Below are 23,681 nucleotides of genomic sequence, written 5' to 3' on the forward strand. Positions count from 1 at the left end.
TACAAAAGTTAAATGAATTATCAAACGGTCGCCCTTTTTCAGTAACTGTTTATACAGAAAAGGGTACGTTTTATCAATTTTCACCTGGTGAGATTATACAAGGTGAAACGAGGATTCCACATGGCCAAGGTGTTAATTGCCTTCTTAATTTATGACCTTATACTATGTATATGAAGTGAGCCCCGCTTATTTATCTAATTTATTCTTCCCGTTAGGTGAACGATCTCAGCGTGAATTCGTGACATTTAAAGGTACAATTAATATAAAGCCAGGCGGCATATCAGATCGTATATAATACTTCAATCAACAACACAGCAGTAGTCCGTTTTAAAATCTTTTATTGTGTCAATTGTTAATAATTAAAGTTGTCTGGTCAATATAAATTTTATATTTTGATTCAAATGATGCTCATGTTGTTAGAAATGACCCAAATGTAAACGCAAACACTCAATCAGATGCTTGTTTTTCCAAGTCTTAATGGTCACTGCTTACAACCGTTAGCCCCCAGTTGATAAACTCTCGAGAATTATCGCGTGATTTCATAGTTTTGCTAATTAGATTAGACATGCGCAGTTAAATGTGAAACTGGTGTATTATGTTAAGGTTGAGACACAGAATAAATTTATTCTGGTTATAAAAATATATAAAATTTGTTTATGAAAAAATACACCGATCTGTATGATTTGTTTAGGCTACATAGAATAATTTTATTTTAAACCAGCGGTGTTTTTGATAATATTTGATATGTTCACATAATTTTACCTTGAAAAACATTTAGGTCAGAAAAAAATGTGTTCCTATATAATTTTCTATCTTTCATGTCTATTTACATGTAAGATTCATAAAAATGTATTTTATTTGAAGTTGCGATGTGACTGTTTATAAACCCAACTTAAGACAATGCATATATCTGCTATCAACAATGCAAAAGGACACTCCCTTGAAATATAAAAACACCAATTTCTTCAGCTGATTTTGTTATGTGGGACTGAATAGAAATACTGTGCAGCAATTTAGAAAAAAAAAATATCAATATATAAATGTAAAATAAACAGATAAGAAATAGTAAAAGTTCAACAGGTTTTTCTTAAATTGAAAATGTATCTGTTTTTTAAAACATGTCTCTCTCTGTAGATGCACGTGCTAAAAATTGTCTTTTTTCTTGCTTCTGGATAGGCCTGATCTGAAAGAAATAACGACAAATTCAAAACAATTTCAAAAAAAACCATACCAAAATTTATAATCTTTGATAAAGAAATTGTCTGTCTTTCTTTTAATCTTACTTAAGATGTCCATTTTGCTTATATAATATTATTCACTCTCTTTATTGTAATTAATAATAGTCTTCCTCTGTGTTGAAGTCCGTACTTTGACCTATAATGATTTACTCTTATAAATTGTGACTTGGATGGAGAGTTGTCTCATTGGCACCTATACCACATCTTCTTATATCTATTGCCTCTGGATACAGCAAGATAAAGATGGCTATGCTATGCACTTGAACAGTAATTATTGAATTTTAATTTATACAATAAATGGATTAACTTACAGTAACTCATTAAACTTTTACAATTTAAAAGTCAACAATCTATCAAATTAAAACCTCATTATTACATACCTAATCTTCATCTTCAGAGAAACTGAATAAGTCAGGACTGAATAACAATCTAGTCTTTTTTGCTGGTGTTTCATAACAGTTTTCTCACTCTACAAGAAATATTTGAAGTTTAAAATACAGGAACACTTACTCTGTTATTGTTTTTCTTCAGGCATATTTCTTTTTTTTTTATCAGGATTGGCATGTATCATTCCCAACTTCCTGAATATGCATGTAATATTTGCCATTGGACATTCAGCCAGTCATGATCAATCAATCAATCAATCAATCAATCATAGAGTCTTAAAACAGATGAGTGGTTCATGCCTAGGAGACAACGAACTGAATACACAAATAACAATTAAAATCAGGTTTCATTAAGTCTCAAACAAAACACAGGACTGGTGTTAACAATACTTTTACCTATCTCATTTAACATACCAGAAAACAAGTAAGACATGTTCCAAAAGGAACAGCAGCTTCCTCAGGTAAAAATGTGAGTAATGTACCCAACACATTCTCCCTTCAACAAAATATTCATTTTCCTCTCAAAACGTTAAAGATGCGCGTTCAGCACTCTGATACAAAAATATATTGAAAATAAGGTACATGTAGTTTAGTCAACACTTTACACATTTTATTACCAAAATATGAGTGCAAATGTCTCGCTTTTGTCTTACTTATCATTGAAATCATATTGAAAGTCTTTAGTACAATTATCAGGTATACTTAACTTTATCAATGCACAACTACAATGTATGACACAACTAAAAATTGTCCAATGAACCATAAAAATGAAGTCGAAGTCAATTGAGACCTGTCAGACGGACATTTCCAGCTGACAATGATTCCATACATGATACACCCTATATAGTGGTCCTACTGCTTAAAGTATCTGAGAAATAGACCAAACCACAAACACTATACATTGGCCAATGAACCATGAAATTGCGGCCAAGGTCAGACGGAACCTGTCGGGTGGATATGTACACCTTACAATCATTTCAATAATCCATACACCAAATATAGATGACTTACTACAATGTAGTTATAGTATCTACAATGTAGATACGGTCTTGCTTAAGTTACTTTATTTTTGATAACTGATCCATGGAATAAGGTCGAGGTCAGGTTAACCCTACATGTACCTAGCTGACGAACATGTAAATGTTGCTAGGAACCCATATACCAAACAAAGTTATCATATTACTCATAATAAGTGAGTTTTTCATTTAACAAAACAAAATGTATCAAGCAGATACTGAACCATGAAAATGAGGTTGCCGGGACAATGACATATGACAGACGGAAATTTCGAAACATAAGGTATGAAGCATTTAGATTGTCTACATGTAACTTATAAAATATAATGCTTCAAACAAATAGTGTACACCATCGTCGCCGCCGTTGCTTGGTTGCAATACCTACCATGCCATGTCTCGCATACAGGCAAAAAAAAAACAAATCACTGCACAACAGACATCAACGTTTCATATAAACCTCTGAAGAAAGAGATACCTTTCTGAGAATTTTTTTTTCCTGAAAGGACCCTTTAATTTGTATTCATGCTGGACTATATTTCTTCCAGTCTGAGAGTTTAATCGTTAATACACATGCTATATATGCTACACTTTTACTATTTTATATAATATTTATGAAAAATTTACTGTTGTTAAAGTGTGTACATTTCCCTCGAGATACAATGTATATTATTTACCATTTAAAATTCCTTGCAGTCAGAATTAATACATTTTTTTTTAAAAATTATTCGAAAATGCCTGCCCATAACAAGTATTAATTTGATGACCATTCGGGCATTCATTTGAGAAGAAAGATTCGACTGAGGTGTGTTTTTTCAGGGAGGTTCTTTTAGTTCGAAAAGGACATCTGTGGTCTACTAAAACAGTGCATAGTTATGAAAATTTGTCAACAGAAGACATGAAAGGCTTATAATATCTATGTTAATATATAAATACATAAAATAAATACTTACAAACTTCTGTTGTCTATCCTGATATGTTCCTGGTGCCGTTTCAACCACGACAAATACAATACACAAACGGACATTGAATCGTCGCTCCTAATCTTTGAATAACATTCGAAACAGACCTTTCCTCCATGTACTAACTCGAATAATTCAGCGCCCCCTATCCACTACTTTTCACGAGGAAATGGTTCATGGAGTGATCGAAGTGAACGTAATATAAAGACGTGATTATTCGGGTTATCTATGTACTGACAAATATATTAAGATAGAGTCAAATGCACACGCTGTGAATTTATTATGTAATTTCCGTCGTTTGTTTGTCATCTATCGTGCGAAATTTTACATTCGGATGTTTATAATTTATTAGGTTTATATGATCACGATGGCTACAGTATGTGGTCATTAAAATATGATATGGGTAATTAGCATATGATAACAAATCGTGTTTGAAGAAAGAATCGTAAGATTTTATATTACAATTATCTTTTTCGTTTAGTTCTCAAAATTAAAAATCATTTACGTTATTAAAAAAAATCGAAGTTTTGAATATACCAATATTTTTTTTTTTGTATAGGAACATTTATTCCATAGAAAAACAAAAGAATATTGGGTATCGATCCGTGACACAAAATGAATATAAGCATATTATAAAACACGTACACAAAATAAGCAAAGGAACGCGCTTTAGTTGCTCAAAGTCATATTAAACCTTCAACATGCAACAAAAAGGATCTCACCACACTGCAAATGTAAGACGACCACTAGCAACAGCCAGAGTGAAATAGTTTGCAAAAACAATTTGAATAGACTTCGTAAGATGTTACACCACCATTTTGGGCACGCAAAAAAAAGGAAAGAAGTACGTATTTAAAACAAAGTAGTTCTTACGTATTTAAATCAAACTTTATTATATGCAGAATAATTTTTTGTAAGTTATATAGATATCAAATGAAAGGGTAAGGACTGCTGATCCTTGTAGAACACACACATTTGACAGATGAATATAAATGATACAAATAGTTATGAACTAATTTTATAAAATTGAGGGCGTATATTGCCTGTTACTCAGATATGAAGTACCTAGTTTGGTGTATCCAAAGTTATAATATAATTAGTACAGTCTGATGTGTAAATAATGGTATTCTTATCCCCCATATATATATTTGCATGCTGTTTTTTTTTTTTTTGTGTTGACGTCCGAAATACTGCACTGTAAACTTACAGTTAGGGTTTTTTTACTTGTGAGAGAAACATGTTTAACCCCGCCACATTATTTATGTATGTGCCTGTCCCAAGTCAGGAGCCTGTAATTCAGTGGTTGTCGTTTGTTTATGTGTTACATATTTTTCGTTCATTTTTTAAAAATAAATAAGGCCGTTAGTTTTCTCGTTTGAATTGTTTTACATTGTCTTATCGGGGCCTATTATAACTGACTGTGCGGTGTGGGCTTTGCTCATTGTTGAAGGCCGTACGGTGACCTATGTTGTTGATGTCTGTGTCATTTTGGTCTTTTGTAGATAGTTGTCTCATTGGCAATCATACCACATCTTCTTTTTTATATTAGCTTATTGTTCCTGCTTTCCGTAAAAAAAGAATAGCTTTTCCATGATATTATATGTTACATTGCTCCTACCAAACAAATAATGAAGGTTAAGAAAACATTCGTTTATATGTAATGAAAGCATTTGAAGACTGGTACGATTGAAGTTAGAATAATGTGTCTTGGCAGAGTGGCATGTCTTCTTACAAAGTTATTTGTATCTTCTGAAAAAACGCGTCAAAAAATCTGACGCAGTTTGTCTAGTACAAAACGTGAAAATAACATAAAGCATGTTGTCATTCTGGGTGTATGTATGTAAAAGCTACCACTGGACATCAGACATCGTTATTATCGTCATCCTCGTCATTCTTTATATAAATAATGACCGGAGTCTCTTATGGTAAAAAGGGACATAAAAAAGTGGTTAAAACTTTGCTCCATCATGGTTATCAATCTAAATAATATAATTCTCTAATTTCGTTATTCTCTTATAAAATACAAGCACTATCATGGTTCTGGAATGATTTATCCGGGTTATTGTTTCATATGTAAATTTTAAAATAATAAATGGCGAATTAACTAAAAAAAAATATAAACTATGAAAGAACGAAGCACTTACAAATGTACTTCAAAGTTGATTAAACCCGCGGGGATTTCAAGAAAGCTTTTTACACAAGACAAAGTCAATGAAGAGATTTCATTACGAACCTATCTACTGGATTTATTGTTAATTTGTTCAAGTCCTGAATATGCACGTAATTTTAGCCACATCACGTTCAGCAAACTTAAAAATCGTCTCCTTAATTTTTTTTTATCTGAAAACGATGAAAGCTCATTTAGTCGAGGGTTTCGTTGTATAATTAATCAACCCCCCCCCCCCCCGTAGTATCTTTGTCCGCACTGATGCCGTTTCCTCCTCGACTCACTAAAAATCGAGGTATATTAGTCAAGTTACCGCCACTGGATATGAAGCATATACAATGTACAGATTTATCATTAGCTTTGAAGAGAATGGGATACCAAACAACATATCCATATTTTTGTTTCGCCTATATATTTTTTAGCCTTAAAGTTCTTTTACATATTTTTAAATTGTTGAAATTTCTATTACAATTAACACGATTAATGCACTTTTGATTATAAGTTGAAACAATATATAATTAATTATATATAATATTACCTTAAAAACACATGCACGCGATTTTTTGTTTCTTGATCTTTTCGTTTTTAGGGGCCTGAGGTTGTGATGGTTCAAACCTCGCACATGGCAGTTGCGTACAAATGCAATCTTAAAAAATAAAGTTGAGAATGGAAATGGGGAATGAGTCAAAAAGACAACAACCCGACCATAGCACAAACAACAGCAGAAGGTCACCAACAGGTCTTCAATGCAACGAGAAATTCCCGCACCCGGAGTCGTCCTTCAGCTGGCCCCCAAAAAATATTTACTAGTTCAGTGATAATGAACGCCATACTAAACTTCAATTTGTACACAAGAAACTAAAATTAAAAATAATACAAGACTAGCAAAGGCCAGAGGCTCCTGACTTGGGACAGGCGCAAAAATGCGGTGGGGTTAAACATGTTTATGGGATCTCAACCCTCCCCTATACCTCTAGCCAATGTAGAAAAGTAAACGCATAACAACAGGCACATTAAAATTCAGTTCAACAGAAGTCCGAGTCTGATGTCAGAAGATGTAAACAAAGAAAATAAACAAAATGACAATAATATACAAATAACAACAGACTACTAGCAGTTAACTGACATGCAAGCTCCAGACTTCAATTAAACTGATTGAAAGATTATGTCTTCATCATATGAATATCAGGCACAATCATTCCCGTTAGTGGTTTAGTATCATTTATTAAGTAATGATTCTTTATGTCGTAACTACAATTCCGTTCCCTTTTCAGGAATGTGACCCGCCGAATTATTACCGAGTTTGTAATAACATGACCAATACGACGGGTGCCTCACGTGAAATTCTTCCCGTTAGGGGTTTAGTATATTGATTGAATATAATTATCAGTTTTCACGACAAAAATCTTAGATTCTCTCTTGGCATTCCGTCTTTCTCCACCATTACAGTTTGATAACCACGAGATGAACAATATTGTGCTGAAAGTTACGTTGAACACTAATAAATCGATATTTCGGTTTTAGCACCCAGACTCAAGGCATAGGGTTTGAAGATCGATTGGAAAAAAGCAACCGTTTCTAATCACAATGTTTCATAATCAAAATAATGCTTTACTTTGAATACATGGAGGGCAAGGCCTCAACCTATATATACATTCTCACAGGTACGAGGGTCAGGATGGGGTCAAATTTAAACCGTTTTTCTCTTACTATTCTTTCTATTTTTTTGTTCATTATTCTCTATTCTGTAAACCCCCATCCACAGCCTCAGGTATAGACGAAGTGTCATATATGTGGTCTAGTAATGTCAGCAGTGTGATCTGCACATTTATCATTTTGTAGAAAAAGATGAACGGGTGGTGTTTATACATTGTTTTGATGTAAGATATGATACATCTTTTCTATAAAATCGATTGATTGACAGATTGTTGGTTGCTTAACGTGCAGTGTCAAATAGTTCATGCATGCATGCACGGAACGAGAAGCTATTTTAAAACAAGTGTACATACCATGGGGAATACCTGTAATAAGGGTAGACCGGGATGAAGTGCGGTAAGCTTTTTATAAATCTTTAAAAACAAATAAAAGAAAGGATAAGACAAAATAGTACACATTCTCAAACGCCTATTTATCGGTAATAATACTTGAGGGTCTTGTTGGAGTTGATAGAATATCGAATCACGGGACTGGGAAACGCAGAATAAAGGACAAAACATATAGAATATTCAAAAAAAAATATAAAGAATAGAAAATAAAAGGATGATCAAATAGAGAATAATGAGCAAAATTATAAAGAATAGAAATAATGTTTTAAAAATTAAAAGAATACAAAATCGATGGACCATCCATCCAGACCATTATACTTTTGTAGTTGTCCATTTTTGATTAACATATTATTTTATTAGAATGATATAAAATGACCACACATTAATAACCTCTATGAAATGACACAGATTCAAATAATTTACAATCTTCGATTTGTTTAATTCATGTTAGCAAACAAATGCCGCATATCTATCTGAAGTTGTTAAAATAATTATTGCTAATTATAACAAACGCGGCTTAACAGCCTTATCATTTTATGTAATGCACGCGTACGTTGATTGTAGGCCCTATAGTGTTACCACATGCCGAGAAGACTTCAAATGGAAAAACAAGATAATTAATGACAAGACGTAGGACACTGATCTGTAATTTTGTATGATATGATCACTTGGTATTCTCTCTATGTACGTGCAATGAAGATGACAGACAAGTGGAAATTAAAAGGAGGGAAGACAAGTTGAACATAGACGGGATAGTTTTCCAGTTTCGTTTATGAAACATTCATCACAGTTCAAGAAATTGGAGGTTAGTTTTGCTCAGTATACTAGAGGTGGGATTAGGGGTGGGGTCAAGGATACTGGGATCCCCTCATAGATCCCCGACATATATACTCAATGCATACTAGACGTTTTAAAAGTCTCTGCGTATGCCCCTTTTCAAATCCTCGATCGATCTGCATCTGCGAATATCAATTTGAATATTTTTCTACGATATTACTATTACTAGATTTATTTCACTTGACTGGGCGGAGTTTAAGAAGTTCGCTTATTTAAGACCAGTCCATCTATAGACAGGAGTTTTGGGATAAGATCATCATTGAAGTGTCCAGTTATTCGTCTCATATCATACACTCAGTTCCTCAGTTCTTTTGTATATGCGTTTGGTGACACTGATTAGTGATTAGAATTCAATAATAATTATAAACGACAATCATCCTTATCACACACATCTTCAAATAGACTGTCCTTATGCGAATTAAAACATAAGCTCCGCCCGATCAGTTGAAAAAAACGTAGGTAAATGTACATCAGAATATCGATCATTCCATAATAAACAAGAACAATTTGGAATATAACATTTATGGAACGCCACAACTGGGTCCGTGTAACACTTATCAATTCAAAGTTTTAAAAAGTTTTGAAACTTTAGATTTTTGGAATTTTGATCAAAGTTTTAAAATATCAAAATTTCAAATTGTGTAAATGTTTTGAAATTTTGAAATTTTAACCAAATTATTAAAATATTAAAATTCTTAATATCGTTTATAAATTTGATAGTTTAGGAATTTGATCAAACTTTAAAATACTAAACCTAACATGCAATTTTGATTATTTCACTTTTTGAAAGTTTGATTTTTTAAATTTTTGATTAAAATATCAAAAATAGTAAAGGGGCGAAAAGAGGGGTATCTGTAAACAGTGATGTAAACACGGCTCTGATAACAATCATTCTTAGCAGGGGCGGATGCAGGAATTTTCGAAAGGGGGGGTGCTAACCCAGGGCACCCAGGGCAAAGGGGGGTGCAAAACATATGTCCCGATACAAATGCATTGATCGGCAAAAATAAAGGGGGGGTGCGCACCCCCGGAACCCCCCCCCCCCCTGGATCCGCCACTGCTTAGTTATAAATAAATAGCACGAAATATATCAAATCATTTTTAATTACAAAATAAATTATGGAAAGAAGAAGCCTTTTTTTTTTTATATAAAACATATTAGACATCACATGGGATAACAGTATCCTGAAATTTTAAGGTTGTGCATCTATAAAAAAAAATTGTTAAACCTATTTAAACCGGAACTAAATAAGTTGATTTAAATCTCTCATATAAGGTTAGCGTTTGAGATAAATAATTCAGAGCTATTTGGTGTTCCCAGTGCCCAACATTTAGAAGTAACAGTGAAAACTGACCAACTCGCAGTAAACCAAATAGTATTATTCACCTTTTTGACGTTCCTGATGAAGGTAGATCCAAAAAATCGCATCGGTCGCATGCAACTTTAAACGTTTTGTTTTCTTTTTTATCGATTGCATGACAATAATAAATTGCCTTTTATGATTTATTTCAGTTCCAAGAAATAACACGGAAGGAATATTTAATGTATATATATGCGTCACAATGAACGTTGTACTAGGCGCGCTTCAGCTGGCCCCTAGACAAAAAAGTGTACTGGTTCAGTGATTATAGATGTCATACTAAACTTCGAAATATAACAATGAACCAAAATTAAAATCATACAAGACTTAAAAGGACAAAGGCTCCTGAATGGGGACAGGCGCACAAATGCGACGGGGTTAAACATGTTTCGTGAGATCACAACCCTACTCTATACCTCTAGCCAATAAAGAATGAAAAACACACAGAAATACGAACAGTAAAACGCACTTTAATAGGAAATACAAGTCCTATGTCAGAATAGGAGACAAACGAAACTAATCAAAATGACAATGATAATAAATTAACAAAGGACTACTATATATAAAGCTAGCAGTTACTGCCATACGCCAGCTCCAGACCTCAATTCACGAAACTGATTGAAAGGTTGTGTCTTCATTATGCACACTCTCTCCCTGTTGTATTTATTGCTAATTTGTTTCGGAACATTCATGAAATATGCGTCACTGGCAACAAAAAATCGATAATTTAAAATATTTTGTTTACGTACAAATTACGAAGAAATTTAGGATTAAACTCCCTCGGACAAAGTAGCCTTCATAGATGGATTTTGATATGTTTTAACTTCACTTTGGCCAAACACCTCTTCATTTTTTTATATTTTTTTTTCGGTTCTTATTTTTCTTGACTTTCAAATTTCAGTTTTCAGCGTTCCGTTGTTGAATTCTTTACTTAAAATTCAGCGTTTTACATTGTACTGGTTATTCCAGAGCAATGGTGTATGGCCAAATATGGAAAAATCCATCATGCAGCTGACACTGTGGCTTCTCTTTACACGCCCTATTCTGACTGGATGTACCTGTGTTCTTTTAGTTTGCTAAAAGTCGATTGTCGTACGATAACTTAAATGTTCAAATACCAAAATGCAAATACGGAACAATAATATCCCTTAATACAAAAAAAAAATTCCTTTCCGTTTATTTACTATTTAAAAACAGTGGTTGACCTAGGACCCATAATGGAGCTACATGTACGTATATGATAACCAGTCCAAACGTTGTCCAGAAGGGAGCAACCATTTAACTTTAAAAGTAGGGTGTTGTTGTTTTGTCGAAGCGCTAACAATTTTATTAAGTATATCGCTGATATAAACTTTTATTTGAAAAAAATTTTCAATTTTCAAAATGCCGACACCTACAAATAGATAGATGGACGCTTAATGTAGTACAGCGGCAACTATTACATAGTTACATATGAATGCTGAAAATAATGTTTATGGTATACGTTTATATATGACATGAATGGTTTCAACTTTTACAAAACCAGAGCTAGAAGTTTGATATAAACGTTAAATTTATTTGGCCTTTTTAATTTTATTTGACTTTATTTGCCTTTTTAACTTGATTTGAATCGAGCGTCACTGATAAGTCTTTTGTAGACGAAACGCGTGTCTGGCGCAAAAACCGGCAAAATGTATATCCCGGTATCCATCTATGATGAGTTTATGTAGATACCTTGTAACAGTATCTCGGTTCCAATCTATTAATATTTGGTCTTAGTACTCTTAATTTCAGCGTAAATAAGATATAAATATATTAAAAACCTCCCACATTGTAGACTAGCACAACCTTAATTGGGACACCATGCATTCAGTATTCCTACCGTACCAAAAAAAAAATATTAACTAAAATCATTGATACAAGGCAATATAATTATGATCGTCATACAACCGAAGTGCTTTTCTGAATCGACCTTCTTAGGGAACGCTCAAAGCTGAATATTTAGGGCCAACAACTTACAAAGAACAGATTAAATGATATATTCTTTAGCCAACATGGTTGCAGAAAGTAAGAAGTCGTCGAGCAAAACAGAAAAAAATGAAATCAAAAGAGATACACCGTGTATTGAGCCTTTCTATTGCTTAGAGTTCAGTAGAAAATATACATACATGCTCAACCTAAACATACTATTTGACCTACTGCGAGTTGTTCAGTTTTTACTGTTACTCCTGTTTCTTCTTAAATATGGGTGCTAGAAAAACCAGCAAGTAAAATGGCCAATATCAGATCCGTACGTCTTGTTTTGAAATGAATTCTCTTCTTTTGAGAAATATTTATTTTGCCATTCATTTTTTCATCGCTTACAACTGTCTGCCTGTGGTTTTTATTTCATACATTAACTTTTAAGTATCAGTATGTTTTCAATTTTTATTGTTTCCAGGTACCCCTCTTTTTGCCCCTTTTCTATTTTTGATATTTTAATCAAATATTTAAAAAATCAAACTTTCAAAAAGTGAAATAATCAAAATTGCACGTAAGGTTTAATATTTTAGAAGTTTGATCAAAATCCTAAACTATCAAATTTAAAAACAATATTTAGAATTTTAATATTTTAATAATTTGGTTAAAATTTCAAAATTTCAAAACTTTTACACAATTTGAAATTTTGATATTTTAAAACTTTGATCAAAATTCCAAAAATCCAAAATTTCAAAACTTTTTAAAACTTTGAATTGATAAGTGTTACACGGACCCAACTGCCTATGATAACGATTATCACATCATTAAGGAAAGAGGTATATCATAAAGCAAATTAAATTAAATGTTCATTCTATAACTAAATTTGACTATACTACTCTGACAATTTGTTATATCACTAAGATAAATTAATATACTACAAGTGTGGACACAGATCAGTGTGGATAGTATGTTTGGATGTTTGACAGTGTTTTGTATGACAAAAGAAGTTCTATGTTTTTCCCATTGGTTTCTATATTATTAACTATGTTGCATAATATGACAACCAACCTGAGCATTGGGAGAGTTGTTTATTTTATATTTAGTTTTTTATGTTCAAAACAGGCATACAAGAGACACTAATTGCATCAATTACCAAATGATTATGTCAGATAGAGTATGTTTCACACTCTTGATTTTGGATATATTTTGAAGCTAGTAGAAGAGGAACACATAACAAGTTAATTTTTTCATGATGTGATTTTTTTTTATATTGAAGATGGTATCTGAAAACATGTATTTGCTTACTATTTGTATGGTTCTATTTATATTACTTTGTGGAGAATCAACATTATCATAAGTAAAAGATTTCGTTTAAATGTCGAAATTGTTTCTCAGATAAGAAGACATTTAATAGTGTTTAGTAATTAATTTACTCAGATTAGAAGACATTAGTAATGACAATGCCTGACATGATGCTTGGGGCTAGATGAGACTGAGTTTTTGTCGAGCCTGCAACTTTTGTTGCAGAAAGCTCGACATAGGGATAGTGATCCGGCGGCGTTAGCTCACTTCTTAAAAGCTTTATATTTAGAAGGTGGAAGACATGGATGCTTCATACTTTGTATATAGATGCTTCATGTTACGAAGTTTCCGTCAGTCACATGTCCAATGTCCTTGACCTCATTTTCATGGTTCAGTGACCACTTGAAAAAAAAGTTCAAATTTTTTGTAATGTTGAATTCTCTCTTATTATAAGTAATAGGATAACTATATTTGATATGTGCGTACCTTGCAAGGTCCTCGTGTCTGTCAGACAGTTTTCACTTGACCTCGACCTCATTTCATGGATCAGTGAACAAGGTTAAGTTTTGGTGGTCAAGTCCATATCTCAGATACTATAAGCAATAGGGCTAGTACATTCGGTGTATGGAAGGACTGTAAGGTGTACATGTCCAACTGGCAGGTGTCATCTGACCTTGACCCCATTTTCATCGTTCAGTGGTTATAGTTAAATTTTTGTGTTTTGGTCTGTTTTTCTCATACCATATGCAATAGGTCTACTATATTTGTTGTATGGAATGATTGTTAAGTGTACATGTCTAGCGGGCAGATGTCATGTGACCTTGACCTCATTTTCATGGTTCAGTGGTCAAAGTTAAGTTTTTGAGTTTTGGTCTTTTTATCTAATGCTATATGCCATAGGTCAACTATATTTGGTGTATGGAAATATTTTATGATCTTTATGTCAGTCGAGCAGGTTTTATTTAACCGTGACCTCATTTTCACGGTTCATTGCACAGTGTTACGTTTTTGTGTTTTGGTCTATTTTTCTTAAACTATAAGTAATGTGTCAACTATATATGTTGTATAGAAGCATTGTTACATGTAGCTGTACCTGTCTGCCTGGCATGGTTCATCTAACCTGGACCTCTTTTTCAAGGTTCATTGATCTTTGTTTAGTTATCTTGGTTAATGTTAAGTTTATGTGACAGTTGTAATAAAGCTTAGCTTTATACTTAGGACTATCAACATAATATCAATGATTAGTATAGAAGGCGAGACATTTCAGCGTGTGCACTCTTGTATTGTTAATTACCACCCCCCCCCTTTTTAAACATCCCTGGATCCGACTCTGAAGACTATGCCTTAAAGCAAGGAATTGTATATTTAAATAAAATGATTCCATGCTTAAAGTGAAGAATATATATAAAAGATTGGGTACATGTTTTCTCTTTTTAATTCATAAGTTTGAACGTAAATTTATTAGATAAATATTATTTATTATCTTTTAATTATTATGATAGTAATAATGTTTCTAATTGGTAATCTCATTATTATTTACTACGGGTGAGAGTTGAAGTAATCTTTAAACATTAAAAAATTAAATGTTCACTTTCTTCACGCTTAGTCTTAGAACAGGTGTTAGGACACACTAGCTATGAAATTGTTGCATAGAAAGATGGAACATGTACCTATTATTTGAGCAAAATGTGAAAGATACCCAGGGGCGGGACCAGCCATTTTTAATAGAGGGTTCTAAACATTTGTTCCAATTTAAAACCATTGATCGTCAAAAAGGGGGGCATTCAAAGCACGGAACCCTAACTGGCTCCGCCACTGAATCCAAATGATATTTATACTCATAAGTCTATGAAACAATAAAACATCATTGCGAAAAACAAATAAACGACCAATAGACTATTTTATGTAAAAAAACTAGCTTTGAACATTTTCATAAGTACCTAAAGAACTGTACTCACACTCTCATGCAATCTGTTTGGCACACAGAACAATTGACAAAAAGTTTCCATCTTCATGGATAATATGACCATTTCAGTCAATATATAATACGCTGTTCTTTATAGGTCACCAGACACTTCTATCAAAAGGAGTTTATAAAGAAACACAAAAGTTTAGAAGGCAGACAAAATGACAGAAGTTACTACAACCACAGAGAACATTAGTGAAGGATACATTTTGAGAAAAATCTACAGAGGTAATTTAAAAGATTAAACTTTTAACTGGTTTGCAAGAAATATCTTAGAATGCTGAAATTAAGAATCATAATTGTTGTTTTATAAAAAGTGTTCTTTCTTATCTCATCGCAAAAGTTTTTGAAAGTGCTAATTTAATTCATATTTTGACAATTGTAGTTCGGCCGGAATTGTTATTAGTGAATTAAAAGTCATTATTTTAAAAATGCGTGCAATGTATCGGTTACTCTATGAAAAGGAATATATTATGAATTTTAGAGCGAGGGCCTGATATGTGATGTGCAGTTGTACAATCATTTGCATGTCTTATTTATACGGCGATCAGATCCGGCTGCTCCTTTAGTCCTTGTACATCTCTCTGAAACATTTGCTTACTTTACAAGTTACAGTTCGTTTTTGACAAGGTTAGCGTAAGATGTTGCATGGGTGGCATAACTTTTACCATCTTGAGTTATGCCCATTTATAAACATAAAAATTGCTGGATTTTTCGCTTCTGTTCTCTAACTTTAGTTTGCCTCAAGCAAATGTAATAAATCGTACACACAATGCATACTACCATAAAACACAGATCAAGGTTTAAATTGAGTGGCATCAATTCTACCGTTCTTGAGTTAAGGCCATTTATAAACATAAAAAATGCTGAAATTTTCGTTTCCGTTCACTAACTTTAGTTTGCCTCAACCGAATGTTAAAATCACAAATCAGTCTTAACTACTTTAATCGTGTTCATGTATCTGACTGTGGAAGTTGACTCGTGTATATTTACGAGCGGGGGCATTTGTAGCCCATAGACACATTTTCCAATTTTTTTTTATATGCACTGTATTTTTTATTTGATCTTTCAGATAGTTTTGGTTGAACGGAATAATGGAAACATGTATTTGGGAATATTAGAAGATAAAATGTTGACATTTACAAAGATAATTGTTCGAAAAGTTAAGAAGAGTTTGAAGATGAATAATTCCAACTACAGATCTGTATGTCAATAAAAGATCAGATTACTTAACGATTAGTACCAGTTGCATTATAACGAAGCTTGTCTCTTGTGTGAAAAAAAACCCCAAAATTATTCTAACAGATGACCAGTGACAAAACATTGAACAAAATCTTCAGGATTATATAAGCAAACAAAAAAGACTTGGATGTATTTTTGAACTGTTTGTATGCCATCACATGACAAATCGAAACGATAAGGAAATTGATTTTTGGCCATATAGCAATTCTATTGTTTTACATCCATTCTGAACTGTTCCGCTAGAATATTTGTGATAAGATAAACTGGATAGAAATTTTGTGGGGGGGGGGGGAGGGGATAATTTTCACTCATTATACAGATTTCAGAAATTGAAAAAGAAAATTTCAAATATCATGTTGCCAAAAAAAAAGAGGGACAAGGGTATATTTTTTGGGGGTGAGGGTTCAAATAGCAACAGCATAGTGTATTGCACAAAAGCATAAAAAAGAGGTAAATTTATTTATTTATTTTTATTTATTTTTTTTTGGGGGGGGGAGGTGGCAATTCGCAACAGCATAGTGTATTGCACAAAAGCCAAAAATTAAATATAAATTCAACTGATATAACCAATTCTAAGTTTTTTGGCTACCGTTATTCTGTGTCAGAAACCTATATTGCATCAAGTATTTAATTACAATCCAAATTAAGACCTGTATCATGCACGAACATTGTGTCTATTTTTGTCCCAAATATTCAGGATTTGACCTCTGCGGTCGCATCCAGCTGCGCTTGGCGAAGCAATTTATTGTATCAGTTTGTCTGTAATAAATAAGACCGATGGAATTTTCTTTTAAATTATTTTAATTTTTTATCATGAGATATTTTTAAGATTATTTTTATATAGAACAAAATTTATATTGAATGTAGAATAAATTAATTCTGTGTCTCAGCCATACAGATTACTTTACTTCAAAATAAATTTATTTTATATTTTATCATAATCCGAAATCGCATTGAAACTAGAATAAATTTATTCTGTGTCACAGCTTCACCATAAAGATAACTTTACTTCAAAATAAATTTATTTTATATATTCTTATAATCCGAAATCGTATTGAATGTAGAATAAATTTATTCTGTGTCTCAGCCTCACCATACAGATAACTTTACTTCAAAATAAATTTATTTTATATTTTATTATAATCCGAAATCGCATTGAAACAAGAATAAATTTATTCTGTGTCACAGCCTCACCATACAGATAACTTTACTTCAAAATAAATTTATTTTATATATTATTATAATCCAAAATCGCATTGAATGTAGAATAAATTTATTCTGTGTCTCAGCCTCACCATACAGATAAATATTATCATAATCATAAATGACATTGAATGAAGAATAAATTTATTCTATGATTTTCTCGAACTAATAATAGATATTATGGCTCTATATAATAAATTTATTTTATACATGATCATATACAGTAAGCACCATGCATTTAGAATAAATTTATTCTATGTTGTATCCTTTACAGAGAGTTGACTAAAAATGGACAGCTAAGTGTAGAATTCAGTATATTAAATTTATTTTGAAAATAAATACTAATATAACAGAATTGGCTAAATGTTTTTCATGATTTTTTCTCAAATACATGGGTTATAGAATAAATTTATTACGTTCTGGTCCGAATTTGGCCTTTAATTGCACTTGTCAGAATTAAGAGTGCTCTCAGTTATAGACAATCGAGTCTTTTCATGTAATATTCTTATAGAAAAGAACCTTCGTGAATAGCCCGCTAGCAGGCCGTCCACGTACCTTTACCCGTGGTAGCCCGCTAACAGGCCGACCGCGTACCTTCCCCGCCGTCGAGACCCGCGGGAAGTAATTTGTTAAATATTGTATGAGATAATAAAAATACTGCTAATTATAATGTAATATTCCCCCTTTATTGCTACACAAAAAGAATAAATAAATAAAAATATGTTGATATTTGAAAATTCCCAGATTAATTAAAAACTTAACATTTGTTTTGAAATTTTTGTTTACCTTCTTTGCACTCAGTATTAAGAATGGAAACAACAATAAGACCATAAAGGGTATAAAACAACCCAATGTCACCCATGGGTGATTAACACAGCAAGAACGTACTGCATCGAAGACAGTCTTCAGCTGCCTCCCTAGTAATAATTAATACATGTACTAGTTTAGCGAAATGGACACTTATATGGGTGAGAAGGGAATTTTATAAAACATATTTCAGATGTATATTTCGTATTGATTGAACTGTTTTTGTTTATATATACATATTGCTCAATAGAGCTTATTTTAATTGTAATTAACTATAAGTGTACCTGAATTCATATGAAAATGTCTGTTGAATGCATTGATAAATTTTATCTATTACCACTATCTTTATTAGCGTCAAAATTACATAAAATACCACAAAAAAACTTTCTATAATTATTAATTATATGTACAACTCTCAACATCTTCAAAAGTTTTTGCATACGATGGTTAACTGATAAAATATAAATGCCAGGAAAGCAGAGATGGCATGGATAGTGATATATGACACATGTTTTAAGCACTCAAGACTGGAAATATTGAAAAACGTTCAGATTCAAAGTAGTTAAATACAATTCACATCGTCTCTACAACTTTTATGGATAAAATTCGGAACGATCTGCTCTCAAAACCTCAAATTAAGGCCTGTAATTTAAGCTAATTCATTTAACTATAATAATGGTTTCAGAAATTGTGAAATGGAATAAGATCTAATTATTGCTCATCGTGCATGGAGTTTCTAATGACATTTTACAAATACAGAGTATTTCATGAATATAAAGATTAATTTGCATAGAATTGACAGGAAACGAGTAATTATAAACTTCCTTCAAGTATTATAAGTACTATCTTGCATTATAAGCGTTTAATGTATTCATAAGTTGCATGCGCGTTTAGTTGTCGTACAGTTATGGTACGTTCTAACCTCTACACGGCGTTATCAGAATTATCTTTCGTAGAACTGTCCCCTTTGTGGTAAAGTTTGGATCAGTTCAAATCTATATTCGGTACTGTCAAAATAATCTGTCATAGAACTGTTCTTGCATGTTGTCTTACAGTTTGGATTAGTTCTAAGTTCTAATATGTCTTCGGTACTCTTCAATAATCTGTCACATAAGTGTTCTACCCGTTTGAACATTAAATAAGTTTACCCATTTTCACAATGGCACAAACGTTAAAACAGTTTTAAGATAGAACTTACAGAATATGTTTTAGGAAAGGACTGTTTTAAAAAAAATATGCTAGAAAACCACGAACATTGATACCCCACGAATAAAAGTACTTTCACCTGTTCTAAAGGTATCAAGAAAAATGTTATTTCGGGGCCTGTTATAGCTGACTATGCGGTATGGGCTTTGCTCATTGTTGAAGGTCGTACGGTGACCTAAAGTGTCATTTGGTCTCTTGTGGAGAGTTTTCTAATTGACAATCATACCACATCTTCTTTTTTATATATACAGACAGTACTCGAACAACACTCGTGACTGTTCCTGGTGTAAATTAAAAGAATCTAGAACTGATTCCACAAGTAGTTTATAGCTGCTATCTAAAAGTGTGCTTATTGTCATACGCCAGTATGAATGTCTTCTAAGACTATGTTTAATTTGACAAACCACCAAAGATAAACGTATATTCTCAACTTCTTATTTTCATTTTTTACAAGTTTTCTTTATCGATAAACTCAATGGAATTGTTATGGCTTCCTAAGGTAGCATTACACAAAAATTAAATTGAATAAAACAGAATTGAAAATCAGCACTGAAGTGCTGGTAGTATACATATACAAATCTCCTAAATATCCCTTCTACCCGTCATATTAAGAAAAATATCCTTTCTACCCGTCATATCAAGAAAAAAAAATATCCCTTCTACCCGTCATATTAAGAAAAAAAGGTTGCAGAAAGATTTTAACGAAAAGGTTTGAAGATATTAAGGTAGAATTCTGTAAAACATTGCTTCAGAACTGAGTCAAACTGTTAACATGATGGAGATTGCAAAACTTAAAAATAGAGCGAACCACCCATACAAATAGCCTATTCTCACATAAAAGTATACACATTTTATTTTTATTTAAAACGATGCATTTTAAATCAAAACGTGTACCCTTCATCTTACTTTTATCTGTATCAATACATACTTTAATTGCAGTGCGGTATAGTGTGAATGTAAGTTTTGTGAAATGCATTGATAACCATAAACTAGTGATACACGTACGTACTTATAATAAGACAGAGCAACACATTTTTTTAAATTGCAAAACAATTGTTCATATTGTGTAAGTAGACAGAAACACAATTTGCCAACGCATTCATTTAATTTTTGATCCAAACCGACACTTTCTCCTTTCTCCTAAACTTTACAAACACAGAATAAAAATTTCTAATAAAAGAAATCGTCGGTTAAACACAAGCTTCAAACATTTTACAGAAAAAAGGGAAAACACAAAAATACTAAACTCCGAGGAAAATTAAAAACGGAAAGTACTTAATCAAATGGCAAAATCAAACACCCAAGAACATCAAACGAATGGACACCAAATGTCATAATCCTGACTTGTTACAGGCAATTTCTTGTGTAGCAAATTGTGGGTTCAACCTAGTTTTATAGCTAGCGAAACATCTCAATTGTATGACAGTCGTATTGACAACGATGTGTGACCGGAACAAAGAGATATAATAGGTAACAATGTCAAAAATAGGGGAACATCAGTCAACCTTGTGTTATTATCTTAATCACTATAAAAAAAAAGATATATGAGCAAGTATTTACCATGTTACAATAACACAATTACGGGATGTATTAGTACAGAGCCACGCCAGGCGCAAAAAAGAAACACATAAAGGCACACAGACAAAGTACTAGTATATTTGCAAAAGCGAAAGACAAGAATACCGAAATTATAGAACAATTACACAATGACAGGCTGTAATGTATAGGTACAGAGCACGTCATATATATTGCGAGATTCATTGTGATGTTTTAATTAGATGAAAAAATAAATCAACTTGAAAAACATATGTATTTGCTTTTATTAAGTCATGTAGGTTTAGTGATTTGTTTCATGACGTTAAATATTTTTCATATTCTTTTAAGAGTTGGCTTCTCGCGTTGTTTTGTGGCTGTAAAAATAAGTTTCCCCATGTTATAAATGTATGCTCTTGTATTGTTGCGTTTGTTTTGTTTTGTTTTTTTTGTTTTTTTTGGGGGGGGGGTGTTTATTAAGGCGCATTTATCCTTTATACAACTTATCTTTAAATATATATTATAAAAAGAGTGCCAATGAAACAGCTCTTCATTCAAGGGACAATTAGTAACATAAACCATTATAGGTCAAAGTACCGCCTTCAACAATGAGCATAGCTCATACCTCTTAGTCATTTATAAAAGGCCCCGAAATGACAATTGTTAAACAATTCAAACGAGAAAATTAATGGCTTAATGTATTATCAAATAATGAACGACAAGCAAATATGTTACACAGAGACACATGACTACCACTCAATAACAGATTCCTGACTTGAGACATGCACATACCGAATGTTGCAGAATTAGACGAGTTTGAAGGCGCCAACCCTCCCCTAACATAAGATAGTGGTGTAACTGTACAACATAAGAACAATAATGTTCATGGGCGCGTCATGATTTTCATCAGGAATTGCTAAACCATATCTTTTCTTTTGTCATAACATTAATTTAGATTGTATTCATATATAAAGTTGTTACTTTGAAATAATTGTAATTACCACAAAGAACAATAATCTGGAATTTTCCCAATTATCACAAAGGACATTACTCCTCCAGTACACAACCACCTGCATCACAAACATCTGCTAATTGCCTAACTTAATGGTTTAAGTGAATGTAACATTGAATTAAATGTAATGTTCATTGAATATCTTTACAGCTCCTAATAGTATTCCACAAATGTTGCGACTTTGTTGTCGGTATAGAAATCGATTTGCTTTCTGATTGGACAGGAAACAGAATTGAACAAATCCAATTCAAAACAACACGAGGAACAAAAACAATAGTCATTACAAATCCACCGTGAATATGTAATGTCCTCTAATGTCCCATTTTGGTTATAGTTTTTAATGTTTTGTTAACCTATTGATATATCCGTTTATTTGTCTATTAACTGATTTACATTTCTTTATCCCTCAGTTATTGCTGCGTGGGTGATCAATAACCTTGTCTTCGCACGATCGGTGCTCATTTTTTGTGTATTATTTGCTTGAATGCACATGTTCGTCGGTTATCAGCATTTTCATTTAAGAATTTTTATATTGAAAATTCTATTGGTTACAAATATCTAAATGCAGGGTTAATAGACTAAAATACGGAAATACCAAATAAAGATATAACCTAACAAGAACCCGGAAACGAAATACAGAGAAAATTAATATAAATGGGAATTATATTCAAACAGTCTCTTAATTGTTTTAAGGTCATGTTAGGAAATAAAAGAATTGAATGAAAATGGCGACATAATGATATGTCATAGCTTGATGCAGATGAACGGATTAAATTTATAGAAATATTTTATTTACAAAAAATGTATTATGCATCGGAAATTCTAATGTTAACTAATCCATTTTTTTTTTTTTTTTTTTTTTTACATTTGTTCCATTTTGATAATGAAAAATTTTCAAAACTGTTTTGGAAGATATATTGGAAAAACTACGGTGTATTAATGAAAATTCATCAAACTATTATACCACTGAAGGGACACTAGCTATCAAATTCATGTTCACATGATTAAAAGGGCATGTGCTCGATAAAAAGTAGCTTCGTTTCGTGTGTATTTTAGTCTTGATGTCATCTAATTAACTATTGCGTTGACCATAGAAGACCTCTGATGGTCATATGAGCGATATGAACATAAATATACATTTAAATAGAAAGAGAACTCGTGCATTAGATTTTTCTAGGTCTGTTTAATTTCATTAAAAAAATTCAATCATGGTTTTTATCTGTATAAGAATGATGTTTTTTTTTTTTGTGGATCGAATCAGTCAATCATGATTTAATTTTATTTCAATTTCAATGTTGACATTCTTTTCCTTCGAATAACCGATCACGCACACTTCATGCGTTATCCATCTCTAGATGAATAATTCATCATCAGTTGCTTAGATTAATTTGACAAAAAAACCTTACTGGCTGCCATATAAAATATACATATGGCCAGGGCCGTGATATTAAGAAAAAGGAAAA

The 23,681-nt window shown here is 32.3% G+C and overlaps 2 long non-coding RNA genes across 2 annotated transcripts; one reads left to right on the forward strand and one right to left on the reverse strand.

The window, feature by feature from the left end:
• Positions 1-675: 675 nt before the first annotated feature.
• Positions 676-3,776, reverse strand: LOC143056018 (uncharacterized). The gene is made up of 3 exons (XR_012972206.1): positions 3,591-3,776; positions 1,619-1,707; positions 676-1,183 (listed from the first exon to the last, which is right to left on the reverse strand). It is a non-coding gene; the product is annotated as an uncharacterized LOC143056018 (long non-coding RNA).
• A 4,594-nt stretch (positions 3,777-8,370) lies between these two features.
• Positions 8,371-16,316, forward strand: LOC143056475 (uncharacterized). Its single transcript, XR_012972365.1, has 3 exons — positions 8,371-8,616; positions 15,313-15,443; positions 16,288-16,316. It is a non-coding gene; the product is annotated as an uncharacterized LOC143056475 (long non-coding RNA).
• The last annotated feature ends 7,365 nt before the right edge of the window (positions 16,317-23,681 follow it).

This window comes from Mytilus galloprovincialis, chromosome 13 (assembly GCF_965363235.1).
Source record: "Mytilus galloprovincialis chromosome 13, xbMytGall1.hap1.1, whole genome shotgun sequence".
In the NCBI taxonomy this organism is placed as follows: Eukaryota; Metazoa; Mollusca; class Bivalvia; order Mytilida; family Mytilidae; genus Mytilus; species Mytilus galloprovincialis.